Raw genomic sequence first — 26,444 nt, forward strand, 5'->3', positions numbered from 1 at the left:
AAACCAAACCAAACCAAACCAAACCAAACCAAACCAAACCAAACCAAACCAAACCAAACCATACCAAATCCCTTAGGGATTTCCATTTCAGTTTTGTCCCCCTAAGTTGATAGAAAAGCCTAGGGGAAAAAATATTCCCATCTTAAATCTGATGACTGATTGAGCATCTCCACACTGTGTACTCCAGTGGGTGAAGGAGAGCATGAAATTCATTACTTTGGTGTCTGTGCTGCTTCGTCCTGCTACCCTGAATTACTCTTCATTTTGGCTAATATACTGTTGCTTGCTAAGATCATCACTAACTGAATGATTTTCCTCCACCTGTCTGAAGAGGCATGAAAAGTAATGAATAGGCTAAGACATCCTCTCACCCCTAGAAAATGTCCTTTCCAGGTCAAGGTTAGAGCCAGAATGGTAAGAGGTGTGTGCTATGAGAGCTTGTTTCTGTTGTAATTGCTAGCAGACTAAGCAGACCAGAGCCTCAAGGGATGTCAGTCCATCAGTGATAAATTGATACAAAATATTCTTGAAAAGTTTGCTACCATTATGCTAATATTTACTTAGTGGATATGAGTTTTGTGCGAGAATCCTGCAATCCAGGGGAGAAGGAGGCACTTTAAATTAATAAATAACAATAACAATGATGACATCAGGGTCAAGAGAAAGAATGGCTAATGAAAAACATCACCTGCACTCAGTCAGAGCACAAGAGTGAATCCAGCATGATGTACGTGGGGAATTCTGGGATTTTAACAATTAAAGGCTGTTTCTCCAGAGAAGAGGTGCCTCCATTTACTTGACGTTGCTAATGAAGTGTAATTCATTTCACCTCTTCCCCACCTTTTAAAATCAAAGTTCAAGAGGCCGTAGCAGACAAATTTCAGAGGACAGGCATGCGAACCTCTTGCAATGCCACTCATGCTCTTTAGGGAATATCCTCATGTTCTATTAATTATTGTACTTCTCTGGCATTATTATTCACGGACTAGCATCTCAAAATACTTGATTTAGCAGTGGTTCTGGAACTAATACTAATAAGTACAAGACTGTGCCTTGGGTAAAACATGTTATTTCTTATGGGTACAACAGAGGGTAATATTACTTTCACAATTCAGTCAACTTTTACCAGGTTTTTTTTTGTTTGTTTGTTTGTTTGTTTTGTTTTGTTTTGTCTTTTCTTCCACATAAGCAGAAGGCTGTGTTTTGGTAAATTACATAGCTTCCATATTAAAGAGGCAGTGTTGGGAGCATAACACTGTGAACATCACAGGAGCACAACCCCAAGTGGTACTGGTGCCATGTGAGCATCAGTGAGCCTGCAGACAGGAGTGGGAGCAGATAACCTGGTCCCACACTGCTGTCAAAGACAGGAATCCAGAGTTTAATAGAGGTAATGAGCTGGTTTTTAGCTTCACAAACAGGGGATGACCACAGATGTGTGGAGACTTCTCCAGCAGGCAGGCTAGCAAACCTCTGTCCTGCCACAGCCCTTGCTTGGATGTGATGTCAAATTGTATGGAAGTATTTCTACCTCAGACAATTGAGGTCATGGGAAAAATTAATTAACAAGTTGTTAGTAATTAATATAATAGTTTTCAAGGAGGTTTTGCACTTACTAAGGCTGAAGAAACTGACCTTAATAGCTTAAATGACTAAAAGAACTTCCCTTTTGAAAGCCCTTGACATTAAATAAATTTTTTCTATGGAACTGAAATGCCAAAGAACCAATGTTTTAAACTGAGAGAATTAAATGGCACTCAAAAAATTACATATTTTTGTATGCTTTCAGACAACAAAAGTTTTACAAAGTAAAAAGAAGAAGATATTATGAATTTAACTGATTTTTGGATTTTGGTTGCTATTTTTTTTGCCTGACTCTGTAATCTCATTTTAGGGTCTAGAGAAAACTAGACCTTCAGCCTGTTTACTAAATGTTTCTTGTTAAATTGGGAAGTTTTTGCTCTGGCACTTTGGACACTGCAGCTGTTTCTTGAGCTATAACCAGAGTCCAAAATAAGATTCAGCTCTGAGCTTTTTCATGATGTAAGGACACACTCCTGTGGGAGAGCTTCATCTTTTTTAAATGTGAAATTTTATCAAGTCAATTGACTTACTAATAGATGTTGAAATACATATCTTGCAATTTTAAGAACTAAACATTCCCATTTTATTTATTAAAAAATTATTTAGAGTACATAAAAGCTTATAAGCAATTTTTAATTTGAAAAATAGTCTGGCAGTCTATCAAGCAGTCAGCTGTATATAATCCTCCTATGAACTGCACTGTGAGGAGAGAACAATTCCTTTTTTTATTTTACAAGGATGTGATTTCTTCTTCTGACAACATAATAAATATTCTTTTAAATATATATACTGATATACACACATACACAGATACATATATATATTTAGATTTTGGCAAGAAAACAGGAAAACAACTTTCTAAGATTTTGACTGATCTTGGCATATCCTTTACATATTGGATATCAGTGTGAAGAGCAGATTGCAATGTTTAACTCTGTAATATATGCCATGAAATATTTCATTGATACTCCCATTCTGAATTGTTACACATTATAAGTCTTTCCTAGTACATGCATTTCTGTACATTGTTGCTAGAGATTGCTTTGTATGGGATGTTTTATTAGGATAGAGAAATTTGGTGGATGTCAAACAACATGGAATATATGTTACAATTTATATACCTATATTTAATAAATATATTCAAAATGAAACAGGAAATACAATTTGATGACATATAACAACCTACCATGTATTTTTGAAAAGTATATGGCAATTAGTACTGTAGTTTTAGAACAATTTGTCCTGTTATGGCTTTAATTCCAAAAATATACACACTCTAATATGGTACTTGTCATCTCAGAAATATACGTGCTGTGATAGTTGTCATTATAGAAATATACATACTGTGATATCTGTCACTGTGAAATACATACTCAGTAATAGATGTCAGCAATGAAATATAATAATAATCATAACGTCTAACATTTTTCATCCCAGGTCCGAAAGAGCTTTAAAAATATAGTATCATGCCCAATTTTCAGATGGAGGAATTGCTGTCCAGAGAGGATAAGTGTTCTGCCCAAGGTCATGAAGGAGACCTGTGGTGGAGGTGGGAAGGGAAAGCAGGTTTCTTTTCTTGGACATTATGCTACATCTCATCAAAATCAGTCTGCATGTGGAAAAAATTGATATTCTGCCACAACGGGACCTGAGCCTGTTTAGAAACTGGCAGGACTGGCAAGGCACCTTCCAGAATCAAGGCTCATTCCCCTTGAACAGAGATAACAGCACAATTCACAACAAATCATTTGTCTGACAAATTAGCTTCCTTCTACTTCCCAGCAGATCACAGACTTCTCAGATTTATTTGCTATCTACTTTTCTGCCTCTTTTATTATTATTATTAGTGTATCTGTGGAGACACTGGTTGTTTGCTGGGGTTTTTTTGCTGTTGTTGTTGTTTTTTCTTAATTATTATTTTTTATTTTCTGCTGTTTAAATAGGGCACTTATTTGCAATTGGTCAGAGAAATTTCATAATATTAATACAATCTTCTTGACTGGGTAAAAAAGCAAGCATATCTCACCAAAAATATTTGCATCTTTAAAACTACCACTGCCAGAAGTAATAAGAGTTTGATAAACACATTCCTGGCAAGAAAACTCAGTGTTTTGAATGTTCATAGAAAATTGAGTGTTAGAGAATTAATTCAGGTAGAAATACACATAGGATTTTTTTACAGTGTTTGTTGGACTCCAGAAATGAGATATATTAACTCTTAAGATTAGTCTCCACACAAAAGCTGATGCAATTAGGAAGGTTCAGCACAAGAAATGCTGATAGCAGAACATGAATGTGTGAAAATTGTTAGAAAAAATAATATGATTTAATAATGCTGACATTACAAGCCTGGTCATTGAGCAGGGCATGGTACGAGCACAGCACAGAATGATACACTTATTGAAAATTGCCTTTGAAATGAGAATATTTTTAGTCAATGATTTTTGTTTCAACACAGAATGCTGCTGCCGGGTGAACTCTTTACTGATTGGGAGTGGAGGTCTTTCTCTCTTGGGACTCTAAGAATATACATAAAGCATATGTTCATAAGGACATACATTTCCAAAATAAATTCCTGAAGAATTTGCAATATGGAAGTTTTGATAACAGTTTGTCTACAAATGGTTTTTTATATAGTTTTTATAGAACTCTTTATGTTCAAACCTCTTTCTTTGCCCCTTTTTCAACCACATGCAAATCGGTAATGACTGAAGAGAACTCTTGCATGATGAGTCAATCAGTCAAAAACTTACTTCAGCTTTTTCTTTTGTGTTTTCCATTTTTAACTGCACTAAATCTCTGAAATTGTTCTTATTTGTAGAATATATTACTTGCCTTACTGATGGAGACAATACAGTGCAGTAGAACATCAAATATTTCATGAAGTGATGACAGTGAAGAATTAAATTTATATGAAAATGTTATCACCAGCACTAACGACACAATTAAAATTTATGCATGTGATGACTGTCTCTTAAGATGAAGGAAAAATTCGATGGGAGAAAAATCCCCTTAAAATTAAAAACATCAGCATGTTTAATTCCATAGGAGATGAGTTAGAATCTAGAACCATCCAGGAGCATTTTGTCCCAGTAAGTCAGAAGAAAATTCAACAAGACTTTGTATTTTACAGGGCTCCCCTTCTCCTGGGAGTGTTCTAGCAGGATATAATGGACATGCTTGGTCTTTGGTGACTAAGGCAACTGCACATATTTCAAAATTATTCTGGGAGAACACTGCAGAGTAGTTGGGGTTTTTTCCCTCACAGTAACTCTTTTCTCAGCTTTCTTGATGTGTGGGATTTAAAAACCTGGAAAAACAAAGTTTATGCAGCATACAAACACTGGGCATAACCTTAGCTGACAACTGAGCTAGACAGCTTTCAAGTCTAGTGGGAAAAAAGAATGGAAAAAGAGAGGAGGGGGGAGGAAAGGAGGTGAATCAGACATTTTCTCATCTCTGCTGTGAGTGATATTCATGCAAGGCCATGCCAGCTTTGCACCTGTTTTTCTCATTTTCTATTCAGCTTGTCACATTTGTTTACAATTTGTCTTATTTTGTCATTTTCTTTGTGCTTTCCACCCTATGCCAAACACACTTGGAATTTATTTGCAATTCAAGAAATGTGCTGCTGATGAAGTGGGACAGTTTTTGATGGGTACCCCAAAGGGAAAGGAAAGGACTTCTGTGCACAGCAGAGGTGAGAGAAGTGAGACAACAGGTTGAGCAGAACCAAAATATCCTCCTTGCTCTTCAGTTGCAGTAAGGGGAGAGCATTTAATACTTACAAGAAGTTTAATCTTTGTACAACAGGCTAGGGACAAATTCACTCAGGAGATGAAGAGTTATGAAATCCCTTTTCATGCATCCATAACTTTGAAAATAATCTAACATAAACTTCCATGGAATTGGGAAGACCTGTAGCAGGTCCTTGTTCTTCCATGCATGTCGCATATAAGAGAAGATGAAAAATTTCCTATTTTAATATATTAATGTTCATATGTGGACTTTCTGAGAGATTTAAATATGTTTGTTTTGGTGCAATGTTCTGCATGAAAAAAAAAAAAGAATAAAAAAACCAAAAAACCCCAGCAAACTCCCCCAAAGAAATGAGTAAAAAAAGTAGGGTGCAAAAAGCCAAATCCCTAGTGGTATTAATTCAATTAAAGTTACAAGGAACAAGTCAATTTACACCAGAGGTGGATCAGGCCCATAGGATTTAACATATTTCAAAATAATTTGGAAACTCTTTCTCTTACTGTGCTTCTGGTGGCATATGCTAGGTTTCAGCAAATAACTGCTTTTGTTTTCAGAGTTTATTTTAGGAATTAGTCACGGATTTTATTATTGAATATAAAGGTTACCAGATCTATAGTGTAACATGGTAAATGAAGTGGTAAGTGAATTCATGTTTGGTAATTTCCCACTTTAATTAGTATGCATTAGAAGTGGTGCCTTTCTCCACATTACATTTTTTTGTATGCTGTAATAATATCAAGTTTACACAAAAGCCTGTTTTGGTGTGTATCTGCATCATTCTGACTGCAGCATGTACATGAAACATGAGGCTGGTGGAAGGGTTGCTTTACAGGGTCATTCAAAAATTGTGGCCTTGGCCTCCTGTGATCATTTCTATTCATCTTTCTGTGAAAGCCAGGGCACGGTGGGTGGGGTCACTTCCAAAGCACCTGGCCACATGCCAGTAAGGCTCAGAGGATTCCTTCCCTCTGCATTTCTTCTGCATGTTCAGCTAGCTAAATCATGCTTCCCTGCTGTTGGCTTGATCCAGACCTGCAGAAGGCAGTGGATGGAAAGGCTTACATCTATTACAGAGTGCCAGGCACTCAGGATGCTGCTGGTCATTCCACCCCAGCAGCAGCTTCCCCGTCCTGTTCTGAGTTTATCACTTTGCTGAGCCCTACACGCACTTGGTGGCTTTATTCAGATTAAGGACACAGTAGCCCCTCTGCTCTCTCCATTTAAATGGAGAGAAAGTGTATATGAAAGTCCACATGCATCTTTCAAGGTGTAGCAACATTAATTTGGCTGCAAGAGGCAGCACAGAAACTCTTTACTGGCCCCTCCTTTCTTGTGGTCACCTCAGCCCAACTTTAAGTAAAACATTGTGCTAAAGAAAATGAACTGTGGTGGGGATTTCCTGATTACTTTTCAGTGTTGCCCTTGAAACCAGACTTTGCAAACCATTCCTGTCTAAAAACAGTTGAAACTTTGGTTCTTTCAGTAATTAATTTCTCCTTGGAGCAAAATGTGTCTCAAGATGATGCATAGGTTGGATGTATTTCTGATCTTACTAACGGATCTAAAGATATGTATATGCTTCAGAACATATGTGAGAGATCCAGAAAATAAGGCTGGATTTTAAAAAGTGACTTGAATAAATTTAGTATTATTTAAATGTGGGATTTTGTTTCTGTGAAGTAGATCTAGCTTAGTTAGGGCTGGGACTACATGATCTTTAAGGCCCCTTCCTAATTAAACCATTTTGTAATTCTGTGAATGTGTTTGTGTTTGTATATATTTATATATTATTTACTAATTAATATACATGCATATATATATATATATATATATATATAAATTTAAACAGTTTATATTTTAAAATGCCTCAATTAAGAACATGCCAGGAAAAGTATATAATGCATCATGTAATGTATCTCATGTTTATTATGTCATTCAGTATCTGTTAAGAGTCATTTAAATAGTGAAAATATTACCACTGCTTATTGTTATTTTGATGGTTGTTTTATTACTATATTATTTTTATTATTATTATTACAGCACTGTTATAGCATCTATTTTGCTTCCTCATCCCAGAACACCTATTTTTAGCTGGCTTAAATTAAGATATATGAAGCAGCTGAAGATTCATAAAGTTACAGAAGGATGAGCATGAATGATTTGTGATAGCAAAATAGTTTAGCGTTAACCAACAGAGAAATAAGAAGCAGGAGTCCTACGAGGAGAATGGGAAATGCACTCTGGAAGCCACCAGTCCAGAGACCTGCAATTTGGTCCTTCAAAATACAGAGCTAAGCAGTGCAGGTCTGCAGAAAGGAGTTCAGTGTGGAGTAGGAACAAGCATTTTGCTGGTCTGTTCCTGGTTTTTACTGAAATGTCAGGAATTGGTTTAATAAGACCACATTTAGAAAGAAAAAATAGGGAAAAAGGCTAAACAGAGTTAAAAAATACCTAAATTTATAGTAAGTGAGGAGAACCAGGCCAATTCCACATCTCAGTTCCAAATTGCAACATAACCTTAGGAGACCTATCATCTAGTAAAACCAGGAGTAAAGAAAGTAACAAAATCCAAAGTCTGCTTCTTGAGATTGCTTCACTTAACAGTAAAATCAATAGCAATGCAAAATCATTAAAAATCTGCATTGTTTTACTGAGTGATGCAACATTCATCTCACAGTTCAGCACTAAATGGGAAGGGTTAAGGTAGTTTCAAATAACCTCCCTTTTTTGTTGTTTTGTTTTATATTGTTTTGTTTTGTTTTGTCTCCCAAGCAGGGGCTGGAGAACATTTCAATAGCATTTTAAGATGCCTGCATGAATGACCCTCCCTATGGTGTAATGTGGGCTGCAGCACTGCCCAAAAATTTTTAACACTCATTCTTCATCTAATGCAGAAATGATTGTGCTATTCTAGGTCTGCATTACACTGGGGGTCAGCAAGGATAATAATAATAGCTTCTGCTGGTTTTTAAAATACAGGATTCACCTCCTTATCTCCTGCTTCCAAAAGCCTGCCATATTATGGAGATACTCTGGGGAACATCTATACAATCTCAAAAGGATCTATCTCCAGTGACTTTTTTTTATTTAATAATAAAATGATTTAATCTGTAATTCACAGCTATTTCAGAGATTCTATTCTCTCCCCATAAAACAAGCTGAAACAGAAAAGTTTTGGTTTTTTCATTTTTTGGGGTTTTTTGTTGTTTTCTTTTTTTTTGTTTGTTTTTTTGTTTTTTTGGGTTTTTTTGTTTGTTTGTTTGTTTTTGTTTTTTTTTTTGTTGTTGTTTTGTTTTGTTTTGTTTGTTTTTGTTTTTGTTTTTGTTTTGTTTTTTCCCAAAAGACCTCCCTAACACTTCACATTTTGACTTACTTTCTCAAAACCAGCTCATTCTTTTCTTCCTGACCTGAGGATTTCTGCCTGCTCTTGGGCTTGGACCCAGCTATTTTCTACCCTGCTAACTTATGTTGTGTTCATTTCCTTTCCTGTCTGTCATATGATACTTACTGCTTCAGGTGTACTTTACCTGCCATTTAATCCACAGTTCCTTACTTGATTTCTCTTTTATCAAGCACATGTTAATTTCCTTCTCTTGCCCTCTGTGTCACTGCCTCCCCTTTTCTCTAGCAGAATTCTCAGGGCCAAAAGTTATGCCTTTACTCCTGAGCATTAGGATATTTTACAGACACCCCTCCTTCTTCAGACCTATTCATCTTTATCTTTCACTGAACAGCAGCACTGCAAACAGAGTGTGAGACAACACAGCTGAATGATTGATGCTCTCCAAGTCCTGAGTTCCTTCTCCTCGTTTATTCACACAGTCACCCTCCTGAGTTAAGGGTTTCAGTTGGTACCTGCCATGGTGACTAGGAAAACAAGAGTAAGCTGCCAAATCCAGCGACTGTTTTCTTGTTCTCATATTGCATTTCCTTATCGGTTGTGACAATGTGCCACAATTAATGATAGCAGAAATACCTGCGTTTGATACCATATGCATCATACTTAGTGGTGATGGATTAGCAATCAGGGAAATTAATTCTGCCTTTACAAAGTAACATCTGAACTTTGAAGTTAGGCAAAAGCTTTATAGAGTAGTGCAGATAAAAATTCTCCTGGAAATGGCATAACTGTGTTTCCATTGTACCTACATAATTGGTTCTGGACTGAGCCCAAACAGGATGGCATATTTCCCAAGAAAATGCACGGATCACTCACTAAAATTGAATTTTAGGTAGACCTGTGAGTCTCAGGTAATGCTGTATGTGTATTAGTGCCCATAAGAAGGAGTCTGACAACAGAATCTGATGCCTTGATCACATCCAGATCTCCTGGATGACCTTGGCTAAATATCTACGATTATTCTGGGTTTTCTTCTATAAAGTAGATAAAAAAATCTTCCTTATCTCATTAATTACCTCTTTTATTGAAAATTGTTAATAAATTTGAAAACTTACCATATTATAGAGACAACTATACTTGTACCTTGATTGCTAGAATAAGAAAAACCCAGTGATGGAACATGTTATTCTGTCACTCAGAGCATTCTCCTTACTTCATAGTCTATAACATCTTTAGAAATGCCCATACAGAACAAAGAAAGCTGGAATTTAAGACAGTTTAGAATACTGATTTATCTAGGTTTCTCCAAACCCAAATAATTTACCTCATTGGAAAATATCATAGCAGCTATTATTGTGGTCTAAAATTGTGTACAATATTTCTGTTTCCAGATGCCACTATGATCTTATATATTTGAATTTAAATAATCAAGGTTATGTCCCTTTCATGATCCCAAATCACTCTATAACATATATTAGATATTTTTAATAGGCTGGAACTTCTTAGGACATCATTGTCCAATCATGACATTGATATTGGTTCCTAAAAATGTGTTATTGCTCATTGTGACTCTTTAGTTTCTTGCTGCCCTCCTTTTGATAGAAAGTTGGAATTTTTTTAAATCTTATTTCAGACAGGCACATGCTAGATATCAGCACTGCAGGCAGCCATTCTTCATTGTCTTTATTTTTATTATTTAACTAGCAATTCTGGGAGGGAATCACATATAGAGTTGCCAAAATTAATACATGTGCTTGAGGATGCAAGAGATCTTCCCTGTCCATGGCAAGGGGGTAAGGGGTTGAAAATAGATGAGGAGGTCTAAGGTCCTCTCCATCTCAAACCATTTTACAATTCTCTGTTCTTATCCTGCAATGCAAAAATAGTAATAACTTGATTTTCACTGGTTATAAATGTTGGGGGCTTCTTCCTCCAATTACACCTATAACATGAACCTCAACTGATGTATCTTTATTTAGCTGTTTCTGAAGTGAAAGAAATATCTGTTTATCAGGTAGAGATGGGTAGAAATACATGAGCACAAATGCAGTAAATAAAGTGAATGTGCTATACCTAGTATTTTCTTGAGCTAAACATTATTTTCAGAATAAAGTGAACTCTGTGTTTGTGTTGGAAGTCTTAGGAAGCAGCAAAAAGAGTTTATATTGTAATAGAGAACTGTTGAGGCTGAGAGTTTTTCCACTGATTAAAATAAATGCCTGAAAATAGATGACTGAACAAGTGGATGTGATGCTTTGGCAAATGAGAGGGCTCCTCTTCTGTTTCAGATGAGAGTTTGGAAGTAGTCCTGCATGAAGATACAGTGCCCTTTAGCAAACAGTAACAGGAGAACTGAGTGCTTGAATTTTTCATGTGGTATGACTTCATGTATGTATATATTTATTTATTTAATTTAAAACTAGTAAAAATATATTTTATTATTTCCACTTCCTGGCATATTTATTGTCAGAGATCACTTTTCGACAGACAGACAATGGTAATGAAAAGTTTCTAAATGAGTTTCCATTTGCCATAAATGCTAATAGTTTTAACCTACTGGAGGGTTTTTATAGCAGTTTATTTTCATAGCTGTAGTCCCTAAGTCTTGCTCTTAGAAACAGCAGGGCTGATAAACCATGAAAGAGCAATTTACGGCAGACCCTGTAACCTGGATTGCTGGAAAGAGAGAGAAGTAAAGAATTTTAAGAAATGACCACTATTGATTGCCTCATACACTGGATGGCATTTTGCCTTCATCTTCAGGATAATTGGACAGAGGGATTACAAATCCATAGCAATAGAAAGCTTTCCTTACTAGACAGTTAATGCACTATAAATCAGCTAGTAGGAATAGCTCCTATGTTGCAGCCTATGTTTTCATTCAGCTCATTTGCACTTCAAAGCTGCAGTCGATAATTCAGCTCCAAGTAGGTGTAATTGGGAGATATTTACCTTTTGTAGAATATGAATACAAGCTGAGAAAATCTCTAAATTCATTTGCACAGGACATTACCAGTCAGATCCTGGTACTCAGACACGTGGCCCAGTCTCCAGCTGAAGTCAAGAGGTGAGCTTGGAGCTGCTCATAAATCCCTCAAGGTTTCTGTGCTGTGGCTAAACAATGTTTTCTCACTATTGGTGATCAATTGTTTTTTGCTGAGGTGGTAAGTATGGCCTTTGTTTTTTTAAATACCAAATTAGCAGTCCCTTCCTTGTATTATCTTTGCCAGGGTGGATGGAGATAGGTCTCTTCAACACTTTTTGTTCCTGCATCCTACAGAACTAGGACAGAAGACAACTCTAAAAGGCACAGCTGACCTCCTCAAATCGTAGGTCAATGATTGTTAAAATTCAGCCAGGTTTGAAATCAAGGAAATAGAGTCAATAAGAGAAAAATAATTTAATACTTTTTTTTCTTTCCACCCCCCCATTTTTATAGTATTTCTGCCAAACAAAACTCCCATCATAACAGGGATGAAACAAATACTTAATTTGCTTGTCCTTATGGTCCCTCCAGACATACAATTCATGTACACACATATTAGATTACCTGGTCTTGTGCAGTACCTGGACAATATTATACTGCCACACATTGTTTTGTGAGCTCTTTGCTACCTGCATTGTATCTCAAGCACAGAGAAATATGCATACTTCTCAGTACAACTTGTATCTTTGAATGAAGTGAATGCAAAGGCAGTTTTATCATTCCTATCTGGCTCCATTTTCTACTATGATAAGAAATGGAATTGAGGTTAGGTAGAAATGGTCTGAAGTATCAGCTCCAACAGAAGATGAGGTGGGATTTTTTTTCCTATGTGATGATGCTTTTTAGTATTAGAATGTTTCTCAGGTTTAGGGGATGAGAAAGAAGACAAGAATAGGACTTTATTCCACATTTTATAAATAAGAAATGAAGTTACATCAGATGCCCAGATCTGCACCAGCACAATATGAAGCTCACTTCAGCCATTATGGCTGGTACCCCAATATTTGTTTCAAACATTCTACTCTATTTGCTGGCTTTTAAATTGGTTTATTTTTTGTTTGTTTGTGTGTTTGTTTGTTTTCCAGGAGAGGTATAGCTCTCAGTGTCACAAAATCAAAGTTCATGGCAAAAAACTTATTTTTCTTACCTTACATGGGATCTTTTTCGAATTATCTTCTGACTCTCCCAGAGTAAATAGAAAACCCCAACACTGAACATCCATTATTCCAGTAAGAACAATCCAGTTTATATTGGAAAACAATACTGCTTATATCTGGAAGTTTCCCTTAAGAAACAAGAAAGGAAAAGGAAAGGAGCCATATTTTGTGCTAATATGGCATTTTGGGACATCCTTGCCCAATGGGTACCTAGGAAGGTGACAACTGTGGATCAAGGCCTCTTATCTGGGCACATAGGAGCAAGGAATTAAACACCTGGGGAAAATACCAAAACATTAGCAGAAACTAAATAATATTCTTCTTGATGCACTGGAGAAACCAATGCCTTTTGAGAAACCAGACTGAAAGTGATTGAGTGTGAAAGGAAATAGATGGTATGCTTAGATATTTCTGTGGAATTTAGTCTTGAAAAGATACCCTGGAAGTCTCAGGAGGCGGAGTGGATAAGCAATTATTACAATGGGAAAAAAAAAAAAAAAGACAAGACAATAAACAAATAAATACGAAATTCATGCAGCCGTGTGTCAAAATATTTCAGTATTATTTCAGAAGTACTCCAGTATCTACCAGAGATTGGTAGATTCCTCAGATCTTGGAAATTATTTTGCTGCATGTGTTTTGTTTGGGTTTTTTATTGTTTTTGTTTTGTTTTTGTTTTTGTTTTTGTATTTGTTTTTTGTTTGTTTGTTTTTTATTGGATATATGACTACATCATTCCAGTCACAAAGCAACAGATCTGATTTAAAGTTAACCCAAGTTATGTGGCTAAGAACCAGCTTTGCACAAGTAGGGTCCTAACAGCCTGTTACAGAAAGTGTAAATATGCTGCTTTACTTAGAAAATAGATCATCTCCTTTCTGGTTGCATTTGTAAAATATTTTCTTAAAATCAATTAAAACCACTTTTTAACTTTTATGTATCCCTTAATTCCCTTAATTTGTTAGCATCATTCTTTTCCTATATATATATATATATATATATATATATATGTATATATATATATATATATATATTTTTTTTTTTTTTTTATGGTCTGTGTGTGTGCACACCTTACATGGCATCTCACAACTTCCTTTTTTAAGAAGTGTTTCCATGTGTATAATGGACAGCATATTAGCATATTATGGGATTCTGCTTTAAATTGTGCTCTGTGTCTCTCCAACTCAAATTGAGGGACTTTCTCAACTTCCCTGAGAGACTATTTCAAACCTAATAGGCCTGAGTAATAAGGATCTTCTCCCAGCATCCCAATAATTTACTGGTGGTCTGACAATCATTCTAATCATAGCTCCTCATTTTGGTGTTTTCAAATTTTAGATATTGAAAATATCTGGTCAGACTTTATATTGGCAAATTGTGACTCAATAAATCCTGATAAGGTTGAGGTTTCTTTATGAAATTCCACTGAAATCACATGTGATTGTCTAAGACAAGTGTAGGCAACAATTTGTGAGCCTCAGTAGTCATTGAGAAAGGATGCAAATATCTCTTCAAAACACTTACTTACAGTGATATTGCAAAAACTGTTTTAATACACACAAATGCTTATAAGGAATATCTTCTAAATTATCTGTCTTCTATTGCTAAAAATGCTTAAGTTTTAATCAGTTATGCACACAGCTGTATTAAGTTGGTCTTAACCATCCAGCAGTTTATTTTATTTTTTTTGTTTTTTGTTTTTTTTTATTTTTTGTTTTGTTTTGTTTTGTTTTTTGTTTTTGTGTTTTTTTGTTTTTTTTTTTTGTTTTAATCTAAAATCTTTAAAATTGTCATTTCATCTACAAAGAGATCCTGAGAAGGAAGAACTGTTTGAGGCACTGTGCTGGGAAGTAACCCTTACTTTTCACTGAGCCATTTTTACTGCAGAAATGTGACATTTTGTTCTTTTTTTCCTTTTCTGTTTGAAAAGCATTGATTTGAAAGCTACATTTTAAGAAGCAGGAATATGTTTGTAAAAAGTCTCTTTGTTCCTAAGCATCTGCTAGAATACACACCCACCTTTTAAACCATTTTTCAGTCTTCTAGGAGAAAACAAACAAAATTGTCCAAAGCCAAAAAAAAAAAAAAAAAAAAAAAAAAAAAAAGAGAAGAAACTATTCCTTCCAAACCAAAACCAAATATCTCTTAAATATCTCTTGAATAAAAACATTATGCCAGAACTCAGTGATAGATATCTTCAAATAATAAAGACAATGTAATATAAAGATGTAAAAGGCTCCTGGCTTAGATGCTGGCCTTGCAGTCAGAAAACCTGGCTTCTTTGCTAAACTCTTGTTACTGCTTTACTCTGACACCATGGCTGTTTAATTTTGCCACATTTTATTCAGTTTGATTATAAGTTCATTGGCCCAACAGCAGCTCTTCCATAGACAGAGTCCAGCAAGGCTCTGAAGATGGTTAAGGCCACTGGAAATTGTTATAATAATCCATTACTCTTTTGAGGTCGGGTCAGTTGATCTCGTGGACCTTCCCAGCCATCAGCTCAATGAATAATGATTGCCCCATATCAATCAGCACCGGTTTGCAAGGGTTTTTTTAAGGAATAAAAGAGGCTAAATTCATAGTGAATGTTCTCTGCATAAAATGATGTGACCAGCACTACCCTGATCATTTTTATTGCCCGTCTCTCCAATGTGCTGATGGAATCATTATATGTGCAAAACTGTGGCTGGCATTTCCCTTTGCTATCTCTGACAAGCTCTTTTGTGTCAATGCCATTGCTTTTCAGGGATGCACAACCAGTGTTCCCTTTTGTAGCAGGGATGTTTCTAACGCGCTCTTTGATGTATCCAGCGATAGTGTCAGCGTACTGACACATCCTACCACTCAGCAATGGAACCCACGGCTGTCTGGAAGTTTTGTCCAAAGCTTTTTGACATTCTCCCTCCCTGTGCTGCTTTTGGAGTTTTTGCTTCCATTTTCCCCATCGGGGTTGCATTTAGTATACATTTATTTGTATATGTATTTCTGCATTTATTAATTTATATACTAGATTGATACCATGTTTTTATGCCAGGGAAAGATGAGAAAGGTGCTCCTGTGATTCACTCCTAGCGCAGCTCCCTTCCAGAGCTCTCTCTCAAAAGTGTCTCTCTCAAAAGTGAGGGAGGATAGATGTTTAGAGATTATTTTAAAGATGTTAACACGTTAAATATTTTTTAAAGATGAACAGTCAGCCCCTCTTGTAAACAATCCACTTGCAGCTTCTCCATAAAACAAAGGTATGTCTTTCCCAGGATCCATATAAGGACCTGCAAAATCCTCTAGGTAATGTAAGTTATATAAGTTGCTTAAATATCTCAGGTGGCAGAAGAAATTAAATCAAGCAACATCATCAACAACAACAATAACAACAAAAATAAGCTTTCCAAGGAATCAGATTGAATACACATATAAAATTATTACATATGTGTAATACATGTGATACATATCTCTTTTGTATATTAGCATTGCACTGGGATCTTCCATAAATTAAGAATCTAATTTTATTATTATTTTTATTTTCAATTAGTGATATTTTTTTAGTCAGCTTTCTGCAGAAAATCATATAAAGCAGAAAAGCAATAGAAGGAAAAGGGACAGTGAAGTGATTGAGTAAAGCTGTAGTTCAATTATCTGACTTATCCCCAACTGATTTCTTATGTGGCTGCAGAGCAGATAATTGTCTATTCCTTCATCTCCAAAACTTACTATCAGCTCACTCCTGTGAGTTTGAACCAGATGAAAAATGCAATATACTCAGGCAAACATTTCAAAAAGAAGACTTGTTGTCTGGCTCCTGTGTCACAGGTCTGCACTGCTTGCTCCATGTTTCCATGTGTTAACACAGCCAGGCAACCTGCCACTAAGATCTGGTTTCTGTGGAGCCATGGATCACTGGGAAAGCCTGTGGATCTCTGTACAAACCATGGGAGAGCACTGTGGCATGTCCAATCCCCAGCTGCAGAATAATTTCATGCCTTTTCCCTGATAACCTGTTAGGGCTCACATGCTGGGAGATAAGAAAACATAGATTTTTGCTCCAAGTGCCAATAACAGTGTTTTTGTGTGCCTTAAATAGTTCAGGAGAATTGATGGTTGCAGGTAGTAACAAGCAGCCCTTGAGTTTGGTGATCACTGTCCCCAGCAAGGCTGAAGGGTGTTCTGCATCTAATGGTTTCTTAAAGAGATGAAGCCATTTCTTTCTCAAATGCATAATTAGGCAGTAGATTGCATTAAAAGTATGTCTCTAGGCATATTTACACAATGGGCATGGCACAGGGGATTCAGGCACCAGAGATGACTACAGCTGAAAGCAATCTTTGCTGTTTCAGCTACTGAAATGATGAAATTTATAACTCAGGCTCAGAGTTGTGCCAATACAACTTCTTGGGCACGACCAAATGGGTAGGAGTTGCCCTGTATCAAGTTGAGTGAGGCTGCATGCTTCTAAAACAAAATACAGAGGACATCGTAGAAACATGGTTTAGAAAATTGCTTCACCAGAAAATCTATCCACTTCTGAGAAACTTGCCCTACAGTTCTCCTGGAAAGGTCCTCAGTGCTAGTGTGACTCACTGCTAAGCATCCCTCTATGAGCCTGAGACACAAAGTGAGTTAGTTACAGTTCCTGATTGCGGTAATTGATTCTTATTTCAAGCTATAAAGACTTGTGCTATTTTCCTTTCAATAGACTACCCTGATTTAAATCTGGTATCACCCAAAATAGCAGGCAGACACCAGCAGAACTAAGGGATGTATCAGAGCTGTCTGAAGGCTACTTTAAAATGTGTGCAAATGCAGATTGCTTCTCTGAACCACCCCAGGACTTAGAGGGTCTCTCCTATTAACCCTGCTCCAGGCACAGAATGGGACACAGAATAATTGTGCTCTGTATTTAGAAACAATCCTGCTTGCGTAATTTCTGCCACATCTCCCTCTTGTCCTTTTATCATTCACAGCATTTGCATGAAGACAGGATCTTCATTTCAAAGGAGTCCATCTGCTCTGGCTGATCATTCTCCTCCTGAAGTTATAAACCTCTATTTGCAACAACATAATCCTCTCACCACAGCAACCTGCAGTGAGGTCACAAGTGGAGGATTGTGACTTCAGGTGGGGAAATGAGCAGCAGGAGCAGATGAACTGTTAAGAAGCAGAGATCCCATTTTCATTGCAAATGTCCTTTGCAATAAAGAATGAGGCTAGGAAAATGCAGCCAAGGGAGGACACTGAAGCAGAAAGCTGTGCACACAGAAAGCATATTCAAATGCTTTAAACAGTTGCATACGGTGAGCTAGCTCTTGGAAGAGCAATATCTTAAGATGTAAAACAATTAGCTACTTCCAATCATGCTGACAATTAAGAATGAATAAAATAAAAAATTCTAACTCTTCCTTAGAAGCTGCAACTTTTTCTCTCCTTTTTCTTTTCTTTCTTTTCTTTTCTTTTCTTTTCTTTTCTTTTCTTTTCTTTTCTTTTCTTTTCTTTTCTTTTCTTTTCTTTTCTTTTCTTTTCTTTTCTTTTCTTTTCTTTTCTTTTCTTTTCTTTTCTTTTCTTTTCTTTTCTTTTCTTTCTTTTCTTTTCTTTTCTTTCTTTTCTTTTTTCTTTTCTTTCTTTTTTCTTTTCTTTCTTTTTTCTTCTCCTCTCCTCTCCTCTCCTCTCCTCTCCTCTCCTCTCCTCTCCTCTCCTCTCCTCTCCTCTCCTCTCCTCTCCTCTCCTCTCCTCTCCTCTCCTCTCCTCTCCTCTCCTCTCTCCTCTCTTCTCCTCTCTTCTCTTCTCTTCTCTTCTCTTCTCTTCTCTTCTCTTCTCTTCTCTTCTCTTCTCTTCTCTTCTCTTCTCTTCTCTTCTCTTCTCTTCTCCTCTTCTCTTCTCTTCTCTTCTCTTCTCTTCTCTTCTCTTCTCTTCTCTTCTCTTCTCTTCTCTTCTCTTCTCTTCTCTTCTCTTCTCTTCTCTTCTCTTCTCTTCTCTTCTCTTCTCTTCTCTTCTCTTCTCTTCTCTTCTCTTCTCTTCTCTTCTCTTCTCTTTTCTTTCCCTGAACTTCCCTTCCCTTCCTTTTCCAACTTCCCTCAACTTCCCTGAACTTCCTCTCCCCCTTTTACCTCTTCTGGTCCCTGTTTCTCCTTCCCCTTTTCCCTTTTCCCCTTTTTTTTTTCCTTTTTTACCATTTTTTCCTTTTTTTCCTTTTCCCCCCTTTTCCCTTTTTTTTTCCCCTTTTCCCTTTACCCTTACTTTTCCCCCTTTTTCTTTTTTTCCCATTCCTGTTTTCCCTTTCCATTTCCCTTTCCCTTCGCAGAGAAAGATGATGGAAAGCTCTAGAGAATGAAATCCCCCCAGTCCTATTGCAGCAGTTTGATTATGAGCTGCAGAAGCCCAGGCTTTTCCCAGGCTTTTCCCAGGCTTTTCCTTCACTCTCAAGCAAATGGCCTTACACTGGGAGCTGTGAGCCCACACACTGGCACTGAGAGACTCCACACTGGCAAATTTTAGGGACCAGTCAGGAATCACTGCTTAAACTGTCCACATAACAAACAATTAGTAGAGATCACCCCTGTGAACAATATAGCACCCCAGCCTCCAGGAAAACACTTGAAATGCTTTTGTGTTTCACTCAAAAACAGGGGAATATGATCCATGAGATTCAGGCTTCAGAGTATGTCCCTGGAAAGTTTAGTGCATGGTACGAGGTGCAGAGCAAAGCCCTTGTCACAGTGCTGGGTGTGGCAGACTGGAGGAGGAAGGCTGCAACAGGGAGCATCCCCTTGGCAAGTGGCTGCCTGTTTTCACTTGGAAGAAGAAGAGGAGGAGGAGGAGGAGGAGGAGTGAAACAGGAAACTCCTGACATTTTTTCCTTGACTAGTTTGGATACACTGCCCCTGGTGAGGTAATACACTGCCTCTACCTCACGCTGCCCATGAGTCCTGACACAGTTCCCAGCAGGAGAAGGTGACAAGACTGACATTCAGGGCTACCAGGTTGCTGGACTTCAAGCTCTAGTTAAAATTGAATCTTGTATATTGCTCCCTGACAGTACAGCCAGACTGCTGATAATTATTTTGAGGCTACATTATTTGGATTTTATTTTGCCATTTGAAGGGAAAGGTTGGATTTGTTTTTCATCACTGGTTGCAAATTAAAGGAGAGCAAACTTTTCTTTTTTGTCCTTAATGATTAATGCAGAAGTCAAATATTTGTGATTTTTTTGTTTTTCTTTTTAGTAAAAACGGCCTGTAAAGGTGGTAAGAGAGAAATTTTATGTCAACAGGCTTTTCAAAAATCTACTGCCACTGAAGAAAGGACATTTTTGAGTTACCCATTGATTGTTAACTTGCTTGTTGCCATGATATAAGGAAGAGGAAAATGCTACACAGATGCCACAATCTACAACAACACAAGTAACAGGAAGATTTTAGACAGAGGGAAGGGAAGGTCACATCCACTTAAGCAAACAGCCAAGGCAAAGAAATGTATTTTAACTTTACTTTAAGACCTGGTGTGTTATTGCATTAGAGGTTAATTCCATCATGAAATGGGTTCTGCATATCTATCTATAATCTATCTATCTATCTATCTATCTATCTATCTATCTATCTATCTATCATCTATCTATCTATCTATCTATCTATCTATCTATCTATCTATCACACTTATATAAAAGAAAATTTCTTATAAGGAGCCCATCTGATTAACACTTTAGATGCCCCGCTACCAATCTGTGCATCTATGAATTTGCAAGGTTTGAGAAGGAAAAAGCTTTGGCCCAAGCCATTCAGATTAAATACTGGGACAGGTTGGGAAAATTTTCTCCATCACAACACAAGCCTGTTCAAATGTTTGAGACCATGAGATAGAAAGCATAGTAGAAACTGATGAACCTTGATTTTGCTTGTTGTACTGTGTTTGACCTAGTATTAACATCTGTAACCAACTGTAACTTAACTCCTCTGAAAGTGAAATCCACATTTGTTTAAGAGGTAAATAATTTTTTTTTACTTGACTAGAGCTTTCCACATGTGCCAATAAAGGCAATGCTCCAGTGGTATATGTTTCAAAACTTGTAATGATGGGCAATACACATTAAAGAGCTGGAAATACTGAGCTTAAAGAGCAGCCTGAAGTCCTGAAGCATCCACAGAGGTAGATTTGATCCCTTTATAATCCTCTAGTGGGTTAAATGAGAAATAAAGGAAGGAGGAATGACTCATTAGAAAAGCTACCATGAAAAGAAGCCTACCTTTAATATACAATATCTATATGAAGCTTGCAAAAGCATTAGCCCCAATATATGGAAGTTCCAAAAAAATGATAACGAAAGAATGTGAGAAACTTTTCTCTTGGCCCCAATATTTATAAAAATAACAACAAAAAATAATACTAATTTAAAAAAAAAAGGCCCATGAAAATTGTAAATATTTCTTGAAAACTACAAGTCTCAAAATCCTATTTTTCCCTCTTTCCCTCTTTCTGGGATCTGTGAACAAAATATGAAACTCAGAATATCTGCTGCCTTACCATGACTGGACAAGAAATATATTATATAAACACTTCTCAAGATCTTCCCTCTTGTCTTGTGCCCTTTCAGAAAATGTCTTTCTTATTATTACTTTTCTTATTAACTTCAAGATAAAGAACCTTTATCTTTGGGGAATCTTTTCTTCCCATCCTAAAATCTACATTGCTTTGCAATATAAATCTGATATATTTAGAAGTGGAAATGAAAGAGAATTTTTCAGGTGTCAAAAAAACTATGTCTGATGTCCTGGTCCCTGGTAAAGAATCCCAAGCTGTGGAAAAATATTTTTCTTCTTCTTCTTCTTTTTTTTTTTTTTTTTTTTTTTTAATGGCAATGAGGTGGCCTTTCCAAGGCAAGTTTTCTTTGTTTTGTCAGTAGAGACTTGTTCTTTATTTCTCACATATACCTATAGCAATTAAATCAGTATTGGTAGTGACATTTGAATGCTGTATCTCTTTCCCTCAGCTGGAACTGTGCTGTCATTTCTTCCTGTGGATAGTTTCACAGCAAATTGTTGAAAGCCATGTAAACTTTCACATTTTCTTTGACACTGAGTCTGCAAGACTCATGAACACACATGGCACATTCTTCTTTTATAATGAAGCTAATTTGTTCCCTCATACAACTGTGAATTATCAAAATCAACATAATCTGAGGCACAAAGCCGTAAGTTAGCAAGACATTTTATCCTGTCTTGGAAGGAATGAGCTTTTTTCCCTTTTTTTTTGCAAGGAAACTTCTAAGAAGTAATTGATTTCTTGCTTTTTTAGTGTCTGTTCCATGATGAATGTTCCGTGAACTACAGATGAACGTTATTGCATACTTATGAAATTTTATGCCCAACAGTATACAGACACCTTTTAGATCCACAAAAGGCACCTTCTATGCACCTCCCACCCCCCTCTAAAATAAAAAAATAATATATATGTATATAGTGCATTATGCTCAGTTACTGCTTCAAATCCAGGAATATTTCACTGGTAGAAACAGAAGGTGTTTTTCTAACAATGTATAAAAACATGAAAATAAGCACCTAAAATTGATCTAGAAATGCAGTAGAAGAGTTAGGTTCATAATTGCATTTTCTGTCCAAAATTATGTATTTTGAAAATCCTATTAAGTGCCTCCCTGCACCTTTGCAACCTAAACACAGCTGTAAATCTGACTGTCAAGCCTTTCTTACAGGAATCTGGAAAACTTCCATTGTGTAATTACTTCCACTCCAATACATGAAAGTCCCTAAATTTGCCATGGACAGAGACTAAACAAATCTCAGTTTTTATGTCAGACTTTGGTTACACTTCAAGATAAAATAAAGAATTCTGTTGTAAGGAGAAAATAAACAAATAAAAAACAAACAAACAAAAAAACCCAAACAAATGAAAAACAATCAGAGCAAACAAACACCCCACACAACCAAAAATGCCCTTAAATTCAAGTTTAATTGAAAATATTTTTAGAAATGCATATCTGCTACTCATCCACCTCTTAATAATCTGACTACTAATTTCAACTACCTGATGTAGTGATGATAAAACATTCAAGACCTAGCTTTTATAAAATAGTGTAATAAAATAAGTGAGAATACACCGTTTGACCCTGTAAGGGAGGAGCAGGCAAACTCACCTGTCTTAGAAACGAGAAAATCAGTGCTGAGGTCCAAGTTTTATTAATGTCTCATGTAAAATCTTCAGTGGGAACTCATCCCTTGTCAGAAAGCCCAACATGCCACAAAACTGTGGGAAACCAAGCATCACATACTCCTTCACCAGGGGATGATGTGTTTTTCCTCTGTTTGAGGTTGTTCAGGATTGTTTCCAGATGTTTTCAGAGCAGACAGGGCAGTTATAATCAATGTTCTTTCTCCTCTATTTCTGTTCAGTACCTCAAGAAGCTTCTGTAAGGGCCCTATTGAGTAATATAATTTAAAAGAGTATAAACATAATTGTAAAAAAAAAAATCTCATATTTATTTCCAGAACAAATCAGTGTTTTTCTATGCAAACTTCTTTCCATATTAGTTCACTGGCCATGATCATAACTCCACTGGATTCAAGGAAAAGACTTTATTGTTTAGGACTCAGCTTTCCTGCCATGGAAAGTGAGACATTTTTCCAGGAGAGAGACAGATCAGGATTGATCTTAGAGAAAGCTGGACATACATCTTACAAAATCCCCCTTCATGCCACCAACTGGGCAGGAGACTTTTCAAAGTGTTCCTAGATTAATTAACATTCAATGAATTCCATTGATGGCTTTTTTATCTTTTCCTCTGAAATTTTTGATTCTTAAATCATTATGGCTGTGAGCTAGGATACACATGGCACCTAACTCTACTCCCAGGTGGGTAAACTGTAAGTCATGGTGCATCTGGATGAGTTTTTGTTGTTATTGTTTTCTTTTCATATGCAGCTCAGTGTGCGTTTGAAGAACATCAATAGATTTCTTTGATTGTGAAGCAGCAGCACTAAAATTCTCAATAGATGATAGAATAGGATGGGTGGTAGGGAAAGATTTGTCAACAGCAGCCTCAAGCAAAATACAAAGATTATGGCACCAGTTTTCAATAGATTTTGTCTATCTGCTTCTAAGACTCTAAAATTAGAGGTCTTGCATATCAGTATGAATTTGAGCTGTCTGTTCATCTTAGAAATGTAATGAGAAAAATATACCACCACAAGTTTGACTCTCCATCATTTTTCAATATTAGATGTTTCAAAACTTTTCTTATTATTGCTGGGCACTGTCAGATTCAGGGCTTGTCATTGCAAGTCTGTTCAAATGTTCTTTATTGTCAGTCACACAGACACTTCCCAAAACAAATTTGCACATACACAAACACATGTGAAGTACTGATCTTCATTTGTTCATCCAATTTTACCAAAGGTTTTGTCAAAGGAGGAGAAAGAAGCCCCAAAACTTGCTTTTCACCTCCTCCTGTTTAACATATTGCAGTGACAAAAGCTTTCCTGACCTCAAAGGACTCTTCACTTGTTTTGAAAAGGATAATTTTTTCAGCCTGTTTTACTTAAGCCTCTTTTTAGTTATTTGCAACTTCACAATCCCATTCACAAACTGTTGCCATGGTAAATAATTATATCACAGATGAATTGTGTATGCTCCCACTTCATGGCTGGAAGAGAAATTGTAAAAGGAGAGGTGAGAATGAGAGAGGGAAAAAAATCAAAATCCTTTAAAATTACAGGGGAGAGAGTTGAGAAATGATTACCTCCTCGTTAACATAATTAACTCCATGAATTATAAATTGGTATTAGAACTTCTGACAAAAGGAGTAATTATATTTACTCATGTAAAATTAAACAATACAAAAAAATTAATGGGATTCACCAGAAGCTCTGTTAATATTATCATAAAATTCAGAGATCCAAATAGTTCAGATTTAGAAGTGATTTAAGCAGCATAAACTTTAGTGCTTCTTAGATTTGAATAGAGTGAACATGTTTCCTCGGTGTTGTATAATCAAACGGTGGCACAAAGCTCATAAGCCCTCTGATTCTTCAGAAAAGGGAGTACTAATATGCAGAGGCATATTAATATACACTGCATTCTTCCTAAAGTGGGACTGCTCAGGGACAATTTTTCATTTTTGCAGTGAATTTGTACATACACACATCCATACATACACACAAAACTCTGTACTGTTACACACGTACTTCTCATGAGAACAATAAACCCTGCATTTGATCATTGAACATTGGGAGAACAAGAATACCACAGATGCAGGTGAAAGATAACCTCATCTGTTGGTTTGCCTTTGTTATTGCCACCCTCAAGTTTCCTTATTTATAATGCACACCAACCTCATGGCACAGGATCCTCCTTGCTTAAATTTAGATGTACTCAACTCAGGTCTGATGTTATTAGTTTGGCTTCTTCTGGAATCAGTGTAGAATGACAGCTCAAAATCATTATTTGGAATGAGCTCTTTTGCAGATGGGGTTGATTGGTTTTGGAGATGTATTCCTTGTTTTTCTCTCAAATTAAAGGACCTTTTTTTTTTTTTTTTTTTTTTAATTTCCAAACTCCTGTCGCATTTTCCTACCATGTCTCTATATCGCAAATACTCATTAGCATTTTATTTAAATTATATTTTTAATAGCCTAAGCACTGTTCCATATCCCAATAATTTAATTCTTCTCATTTGCCACTTGGGTTGGTCTGTCTATCTATCTATCTATCTATCTATCTATCTATCTATCTATCTATCTATCTATCTATCCATTTGTTTGTTTGTGTTTTTGTTTGTTTTCTGCTGTTACCCTTATTCCTCTCCCAGCAAGAATCATTCATGCAAGTTTACACACTCTGTGATGTATTCTCATTCATGGGGTTTCCACCACAGGCCTATAAAGTAGCAATACTACTTTGGAACTAAGGAGTTTGGTCCACTGAGCAATAACCAGTGTGTCTGGCTCCATGCAAGAGGAGAAAATGGCAGAGATGGTACCATGTGATGGTGCTTAGGCAGTTCCCCATTTTAATTGTCCCTGATACAGTATTTACCCAGCTTCCAAAGCTTTTCTCTAATTCCAACACCACCCCTGGAGTCCACAGCCTCTTTAGTTGATAAGCACAGATATGTTCTACCTTGAATGAATGTTCAGCTCTGAAGTTGTGTACAAACCCCAGCCCACACTTCCCATGAAAATTACACTTGCGGAATACATTTAAATTTCAACAGGTTTTTCTTTCCTGTATTTCTGTATCCTGTCCATCTTTTCCCACCTGGATCAGACATGTAGAAAGAGAAGTCATTTCACCCAGGGCATGTCTGCATTTAGTATTTCACCCAGGGCATTAATTTCAATTTTCATGTTTCTACACTATTCCCACCCCCCCTCTCTTTCTGTCTCACAACTTTGTCTATGACAAAAGCCTTACCTGCCAACTGTTGGGAAAAAAATGTGATTTCTATTGAATAGTGCACTTTGGAATGAAAGAAAACACTGTATAAACGAGGCTGAGGAACCCATTCACCTGTGCCTATATTACTGTGAAATCAATTATGCAGGGCTCTTTCGAAAGTTACTGATTGTAGCAAATTGAATGGCCTCCATTTCAGCATAATTTGGAGAGGTTGATGTAA

The sequence above is a fragment of the Oenanthe melanoleuca genome, chromosome Z (assembly GCF_029582105.1).
Source record: "Oenanthe melanoleuca isolate GR-GAL-2019-014 chromosome Z, OMel1.0, whole genome shotgun sequence".
NCBI classification, from domain to species: Eukaryota; Metazoa; Chordata; class Aves; order Passeriformes; family Muscicapidae; genus Oenanthe; species Oenanthe melanoleuca.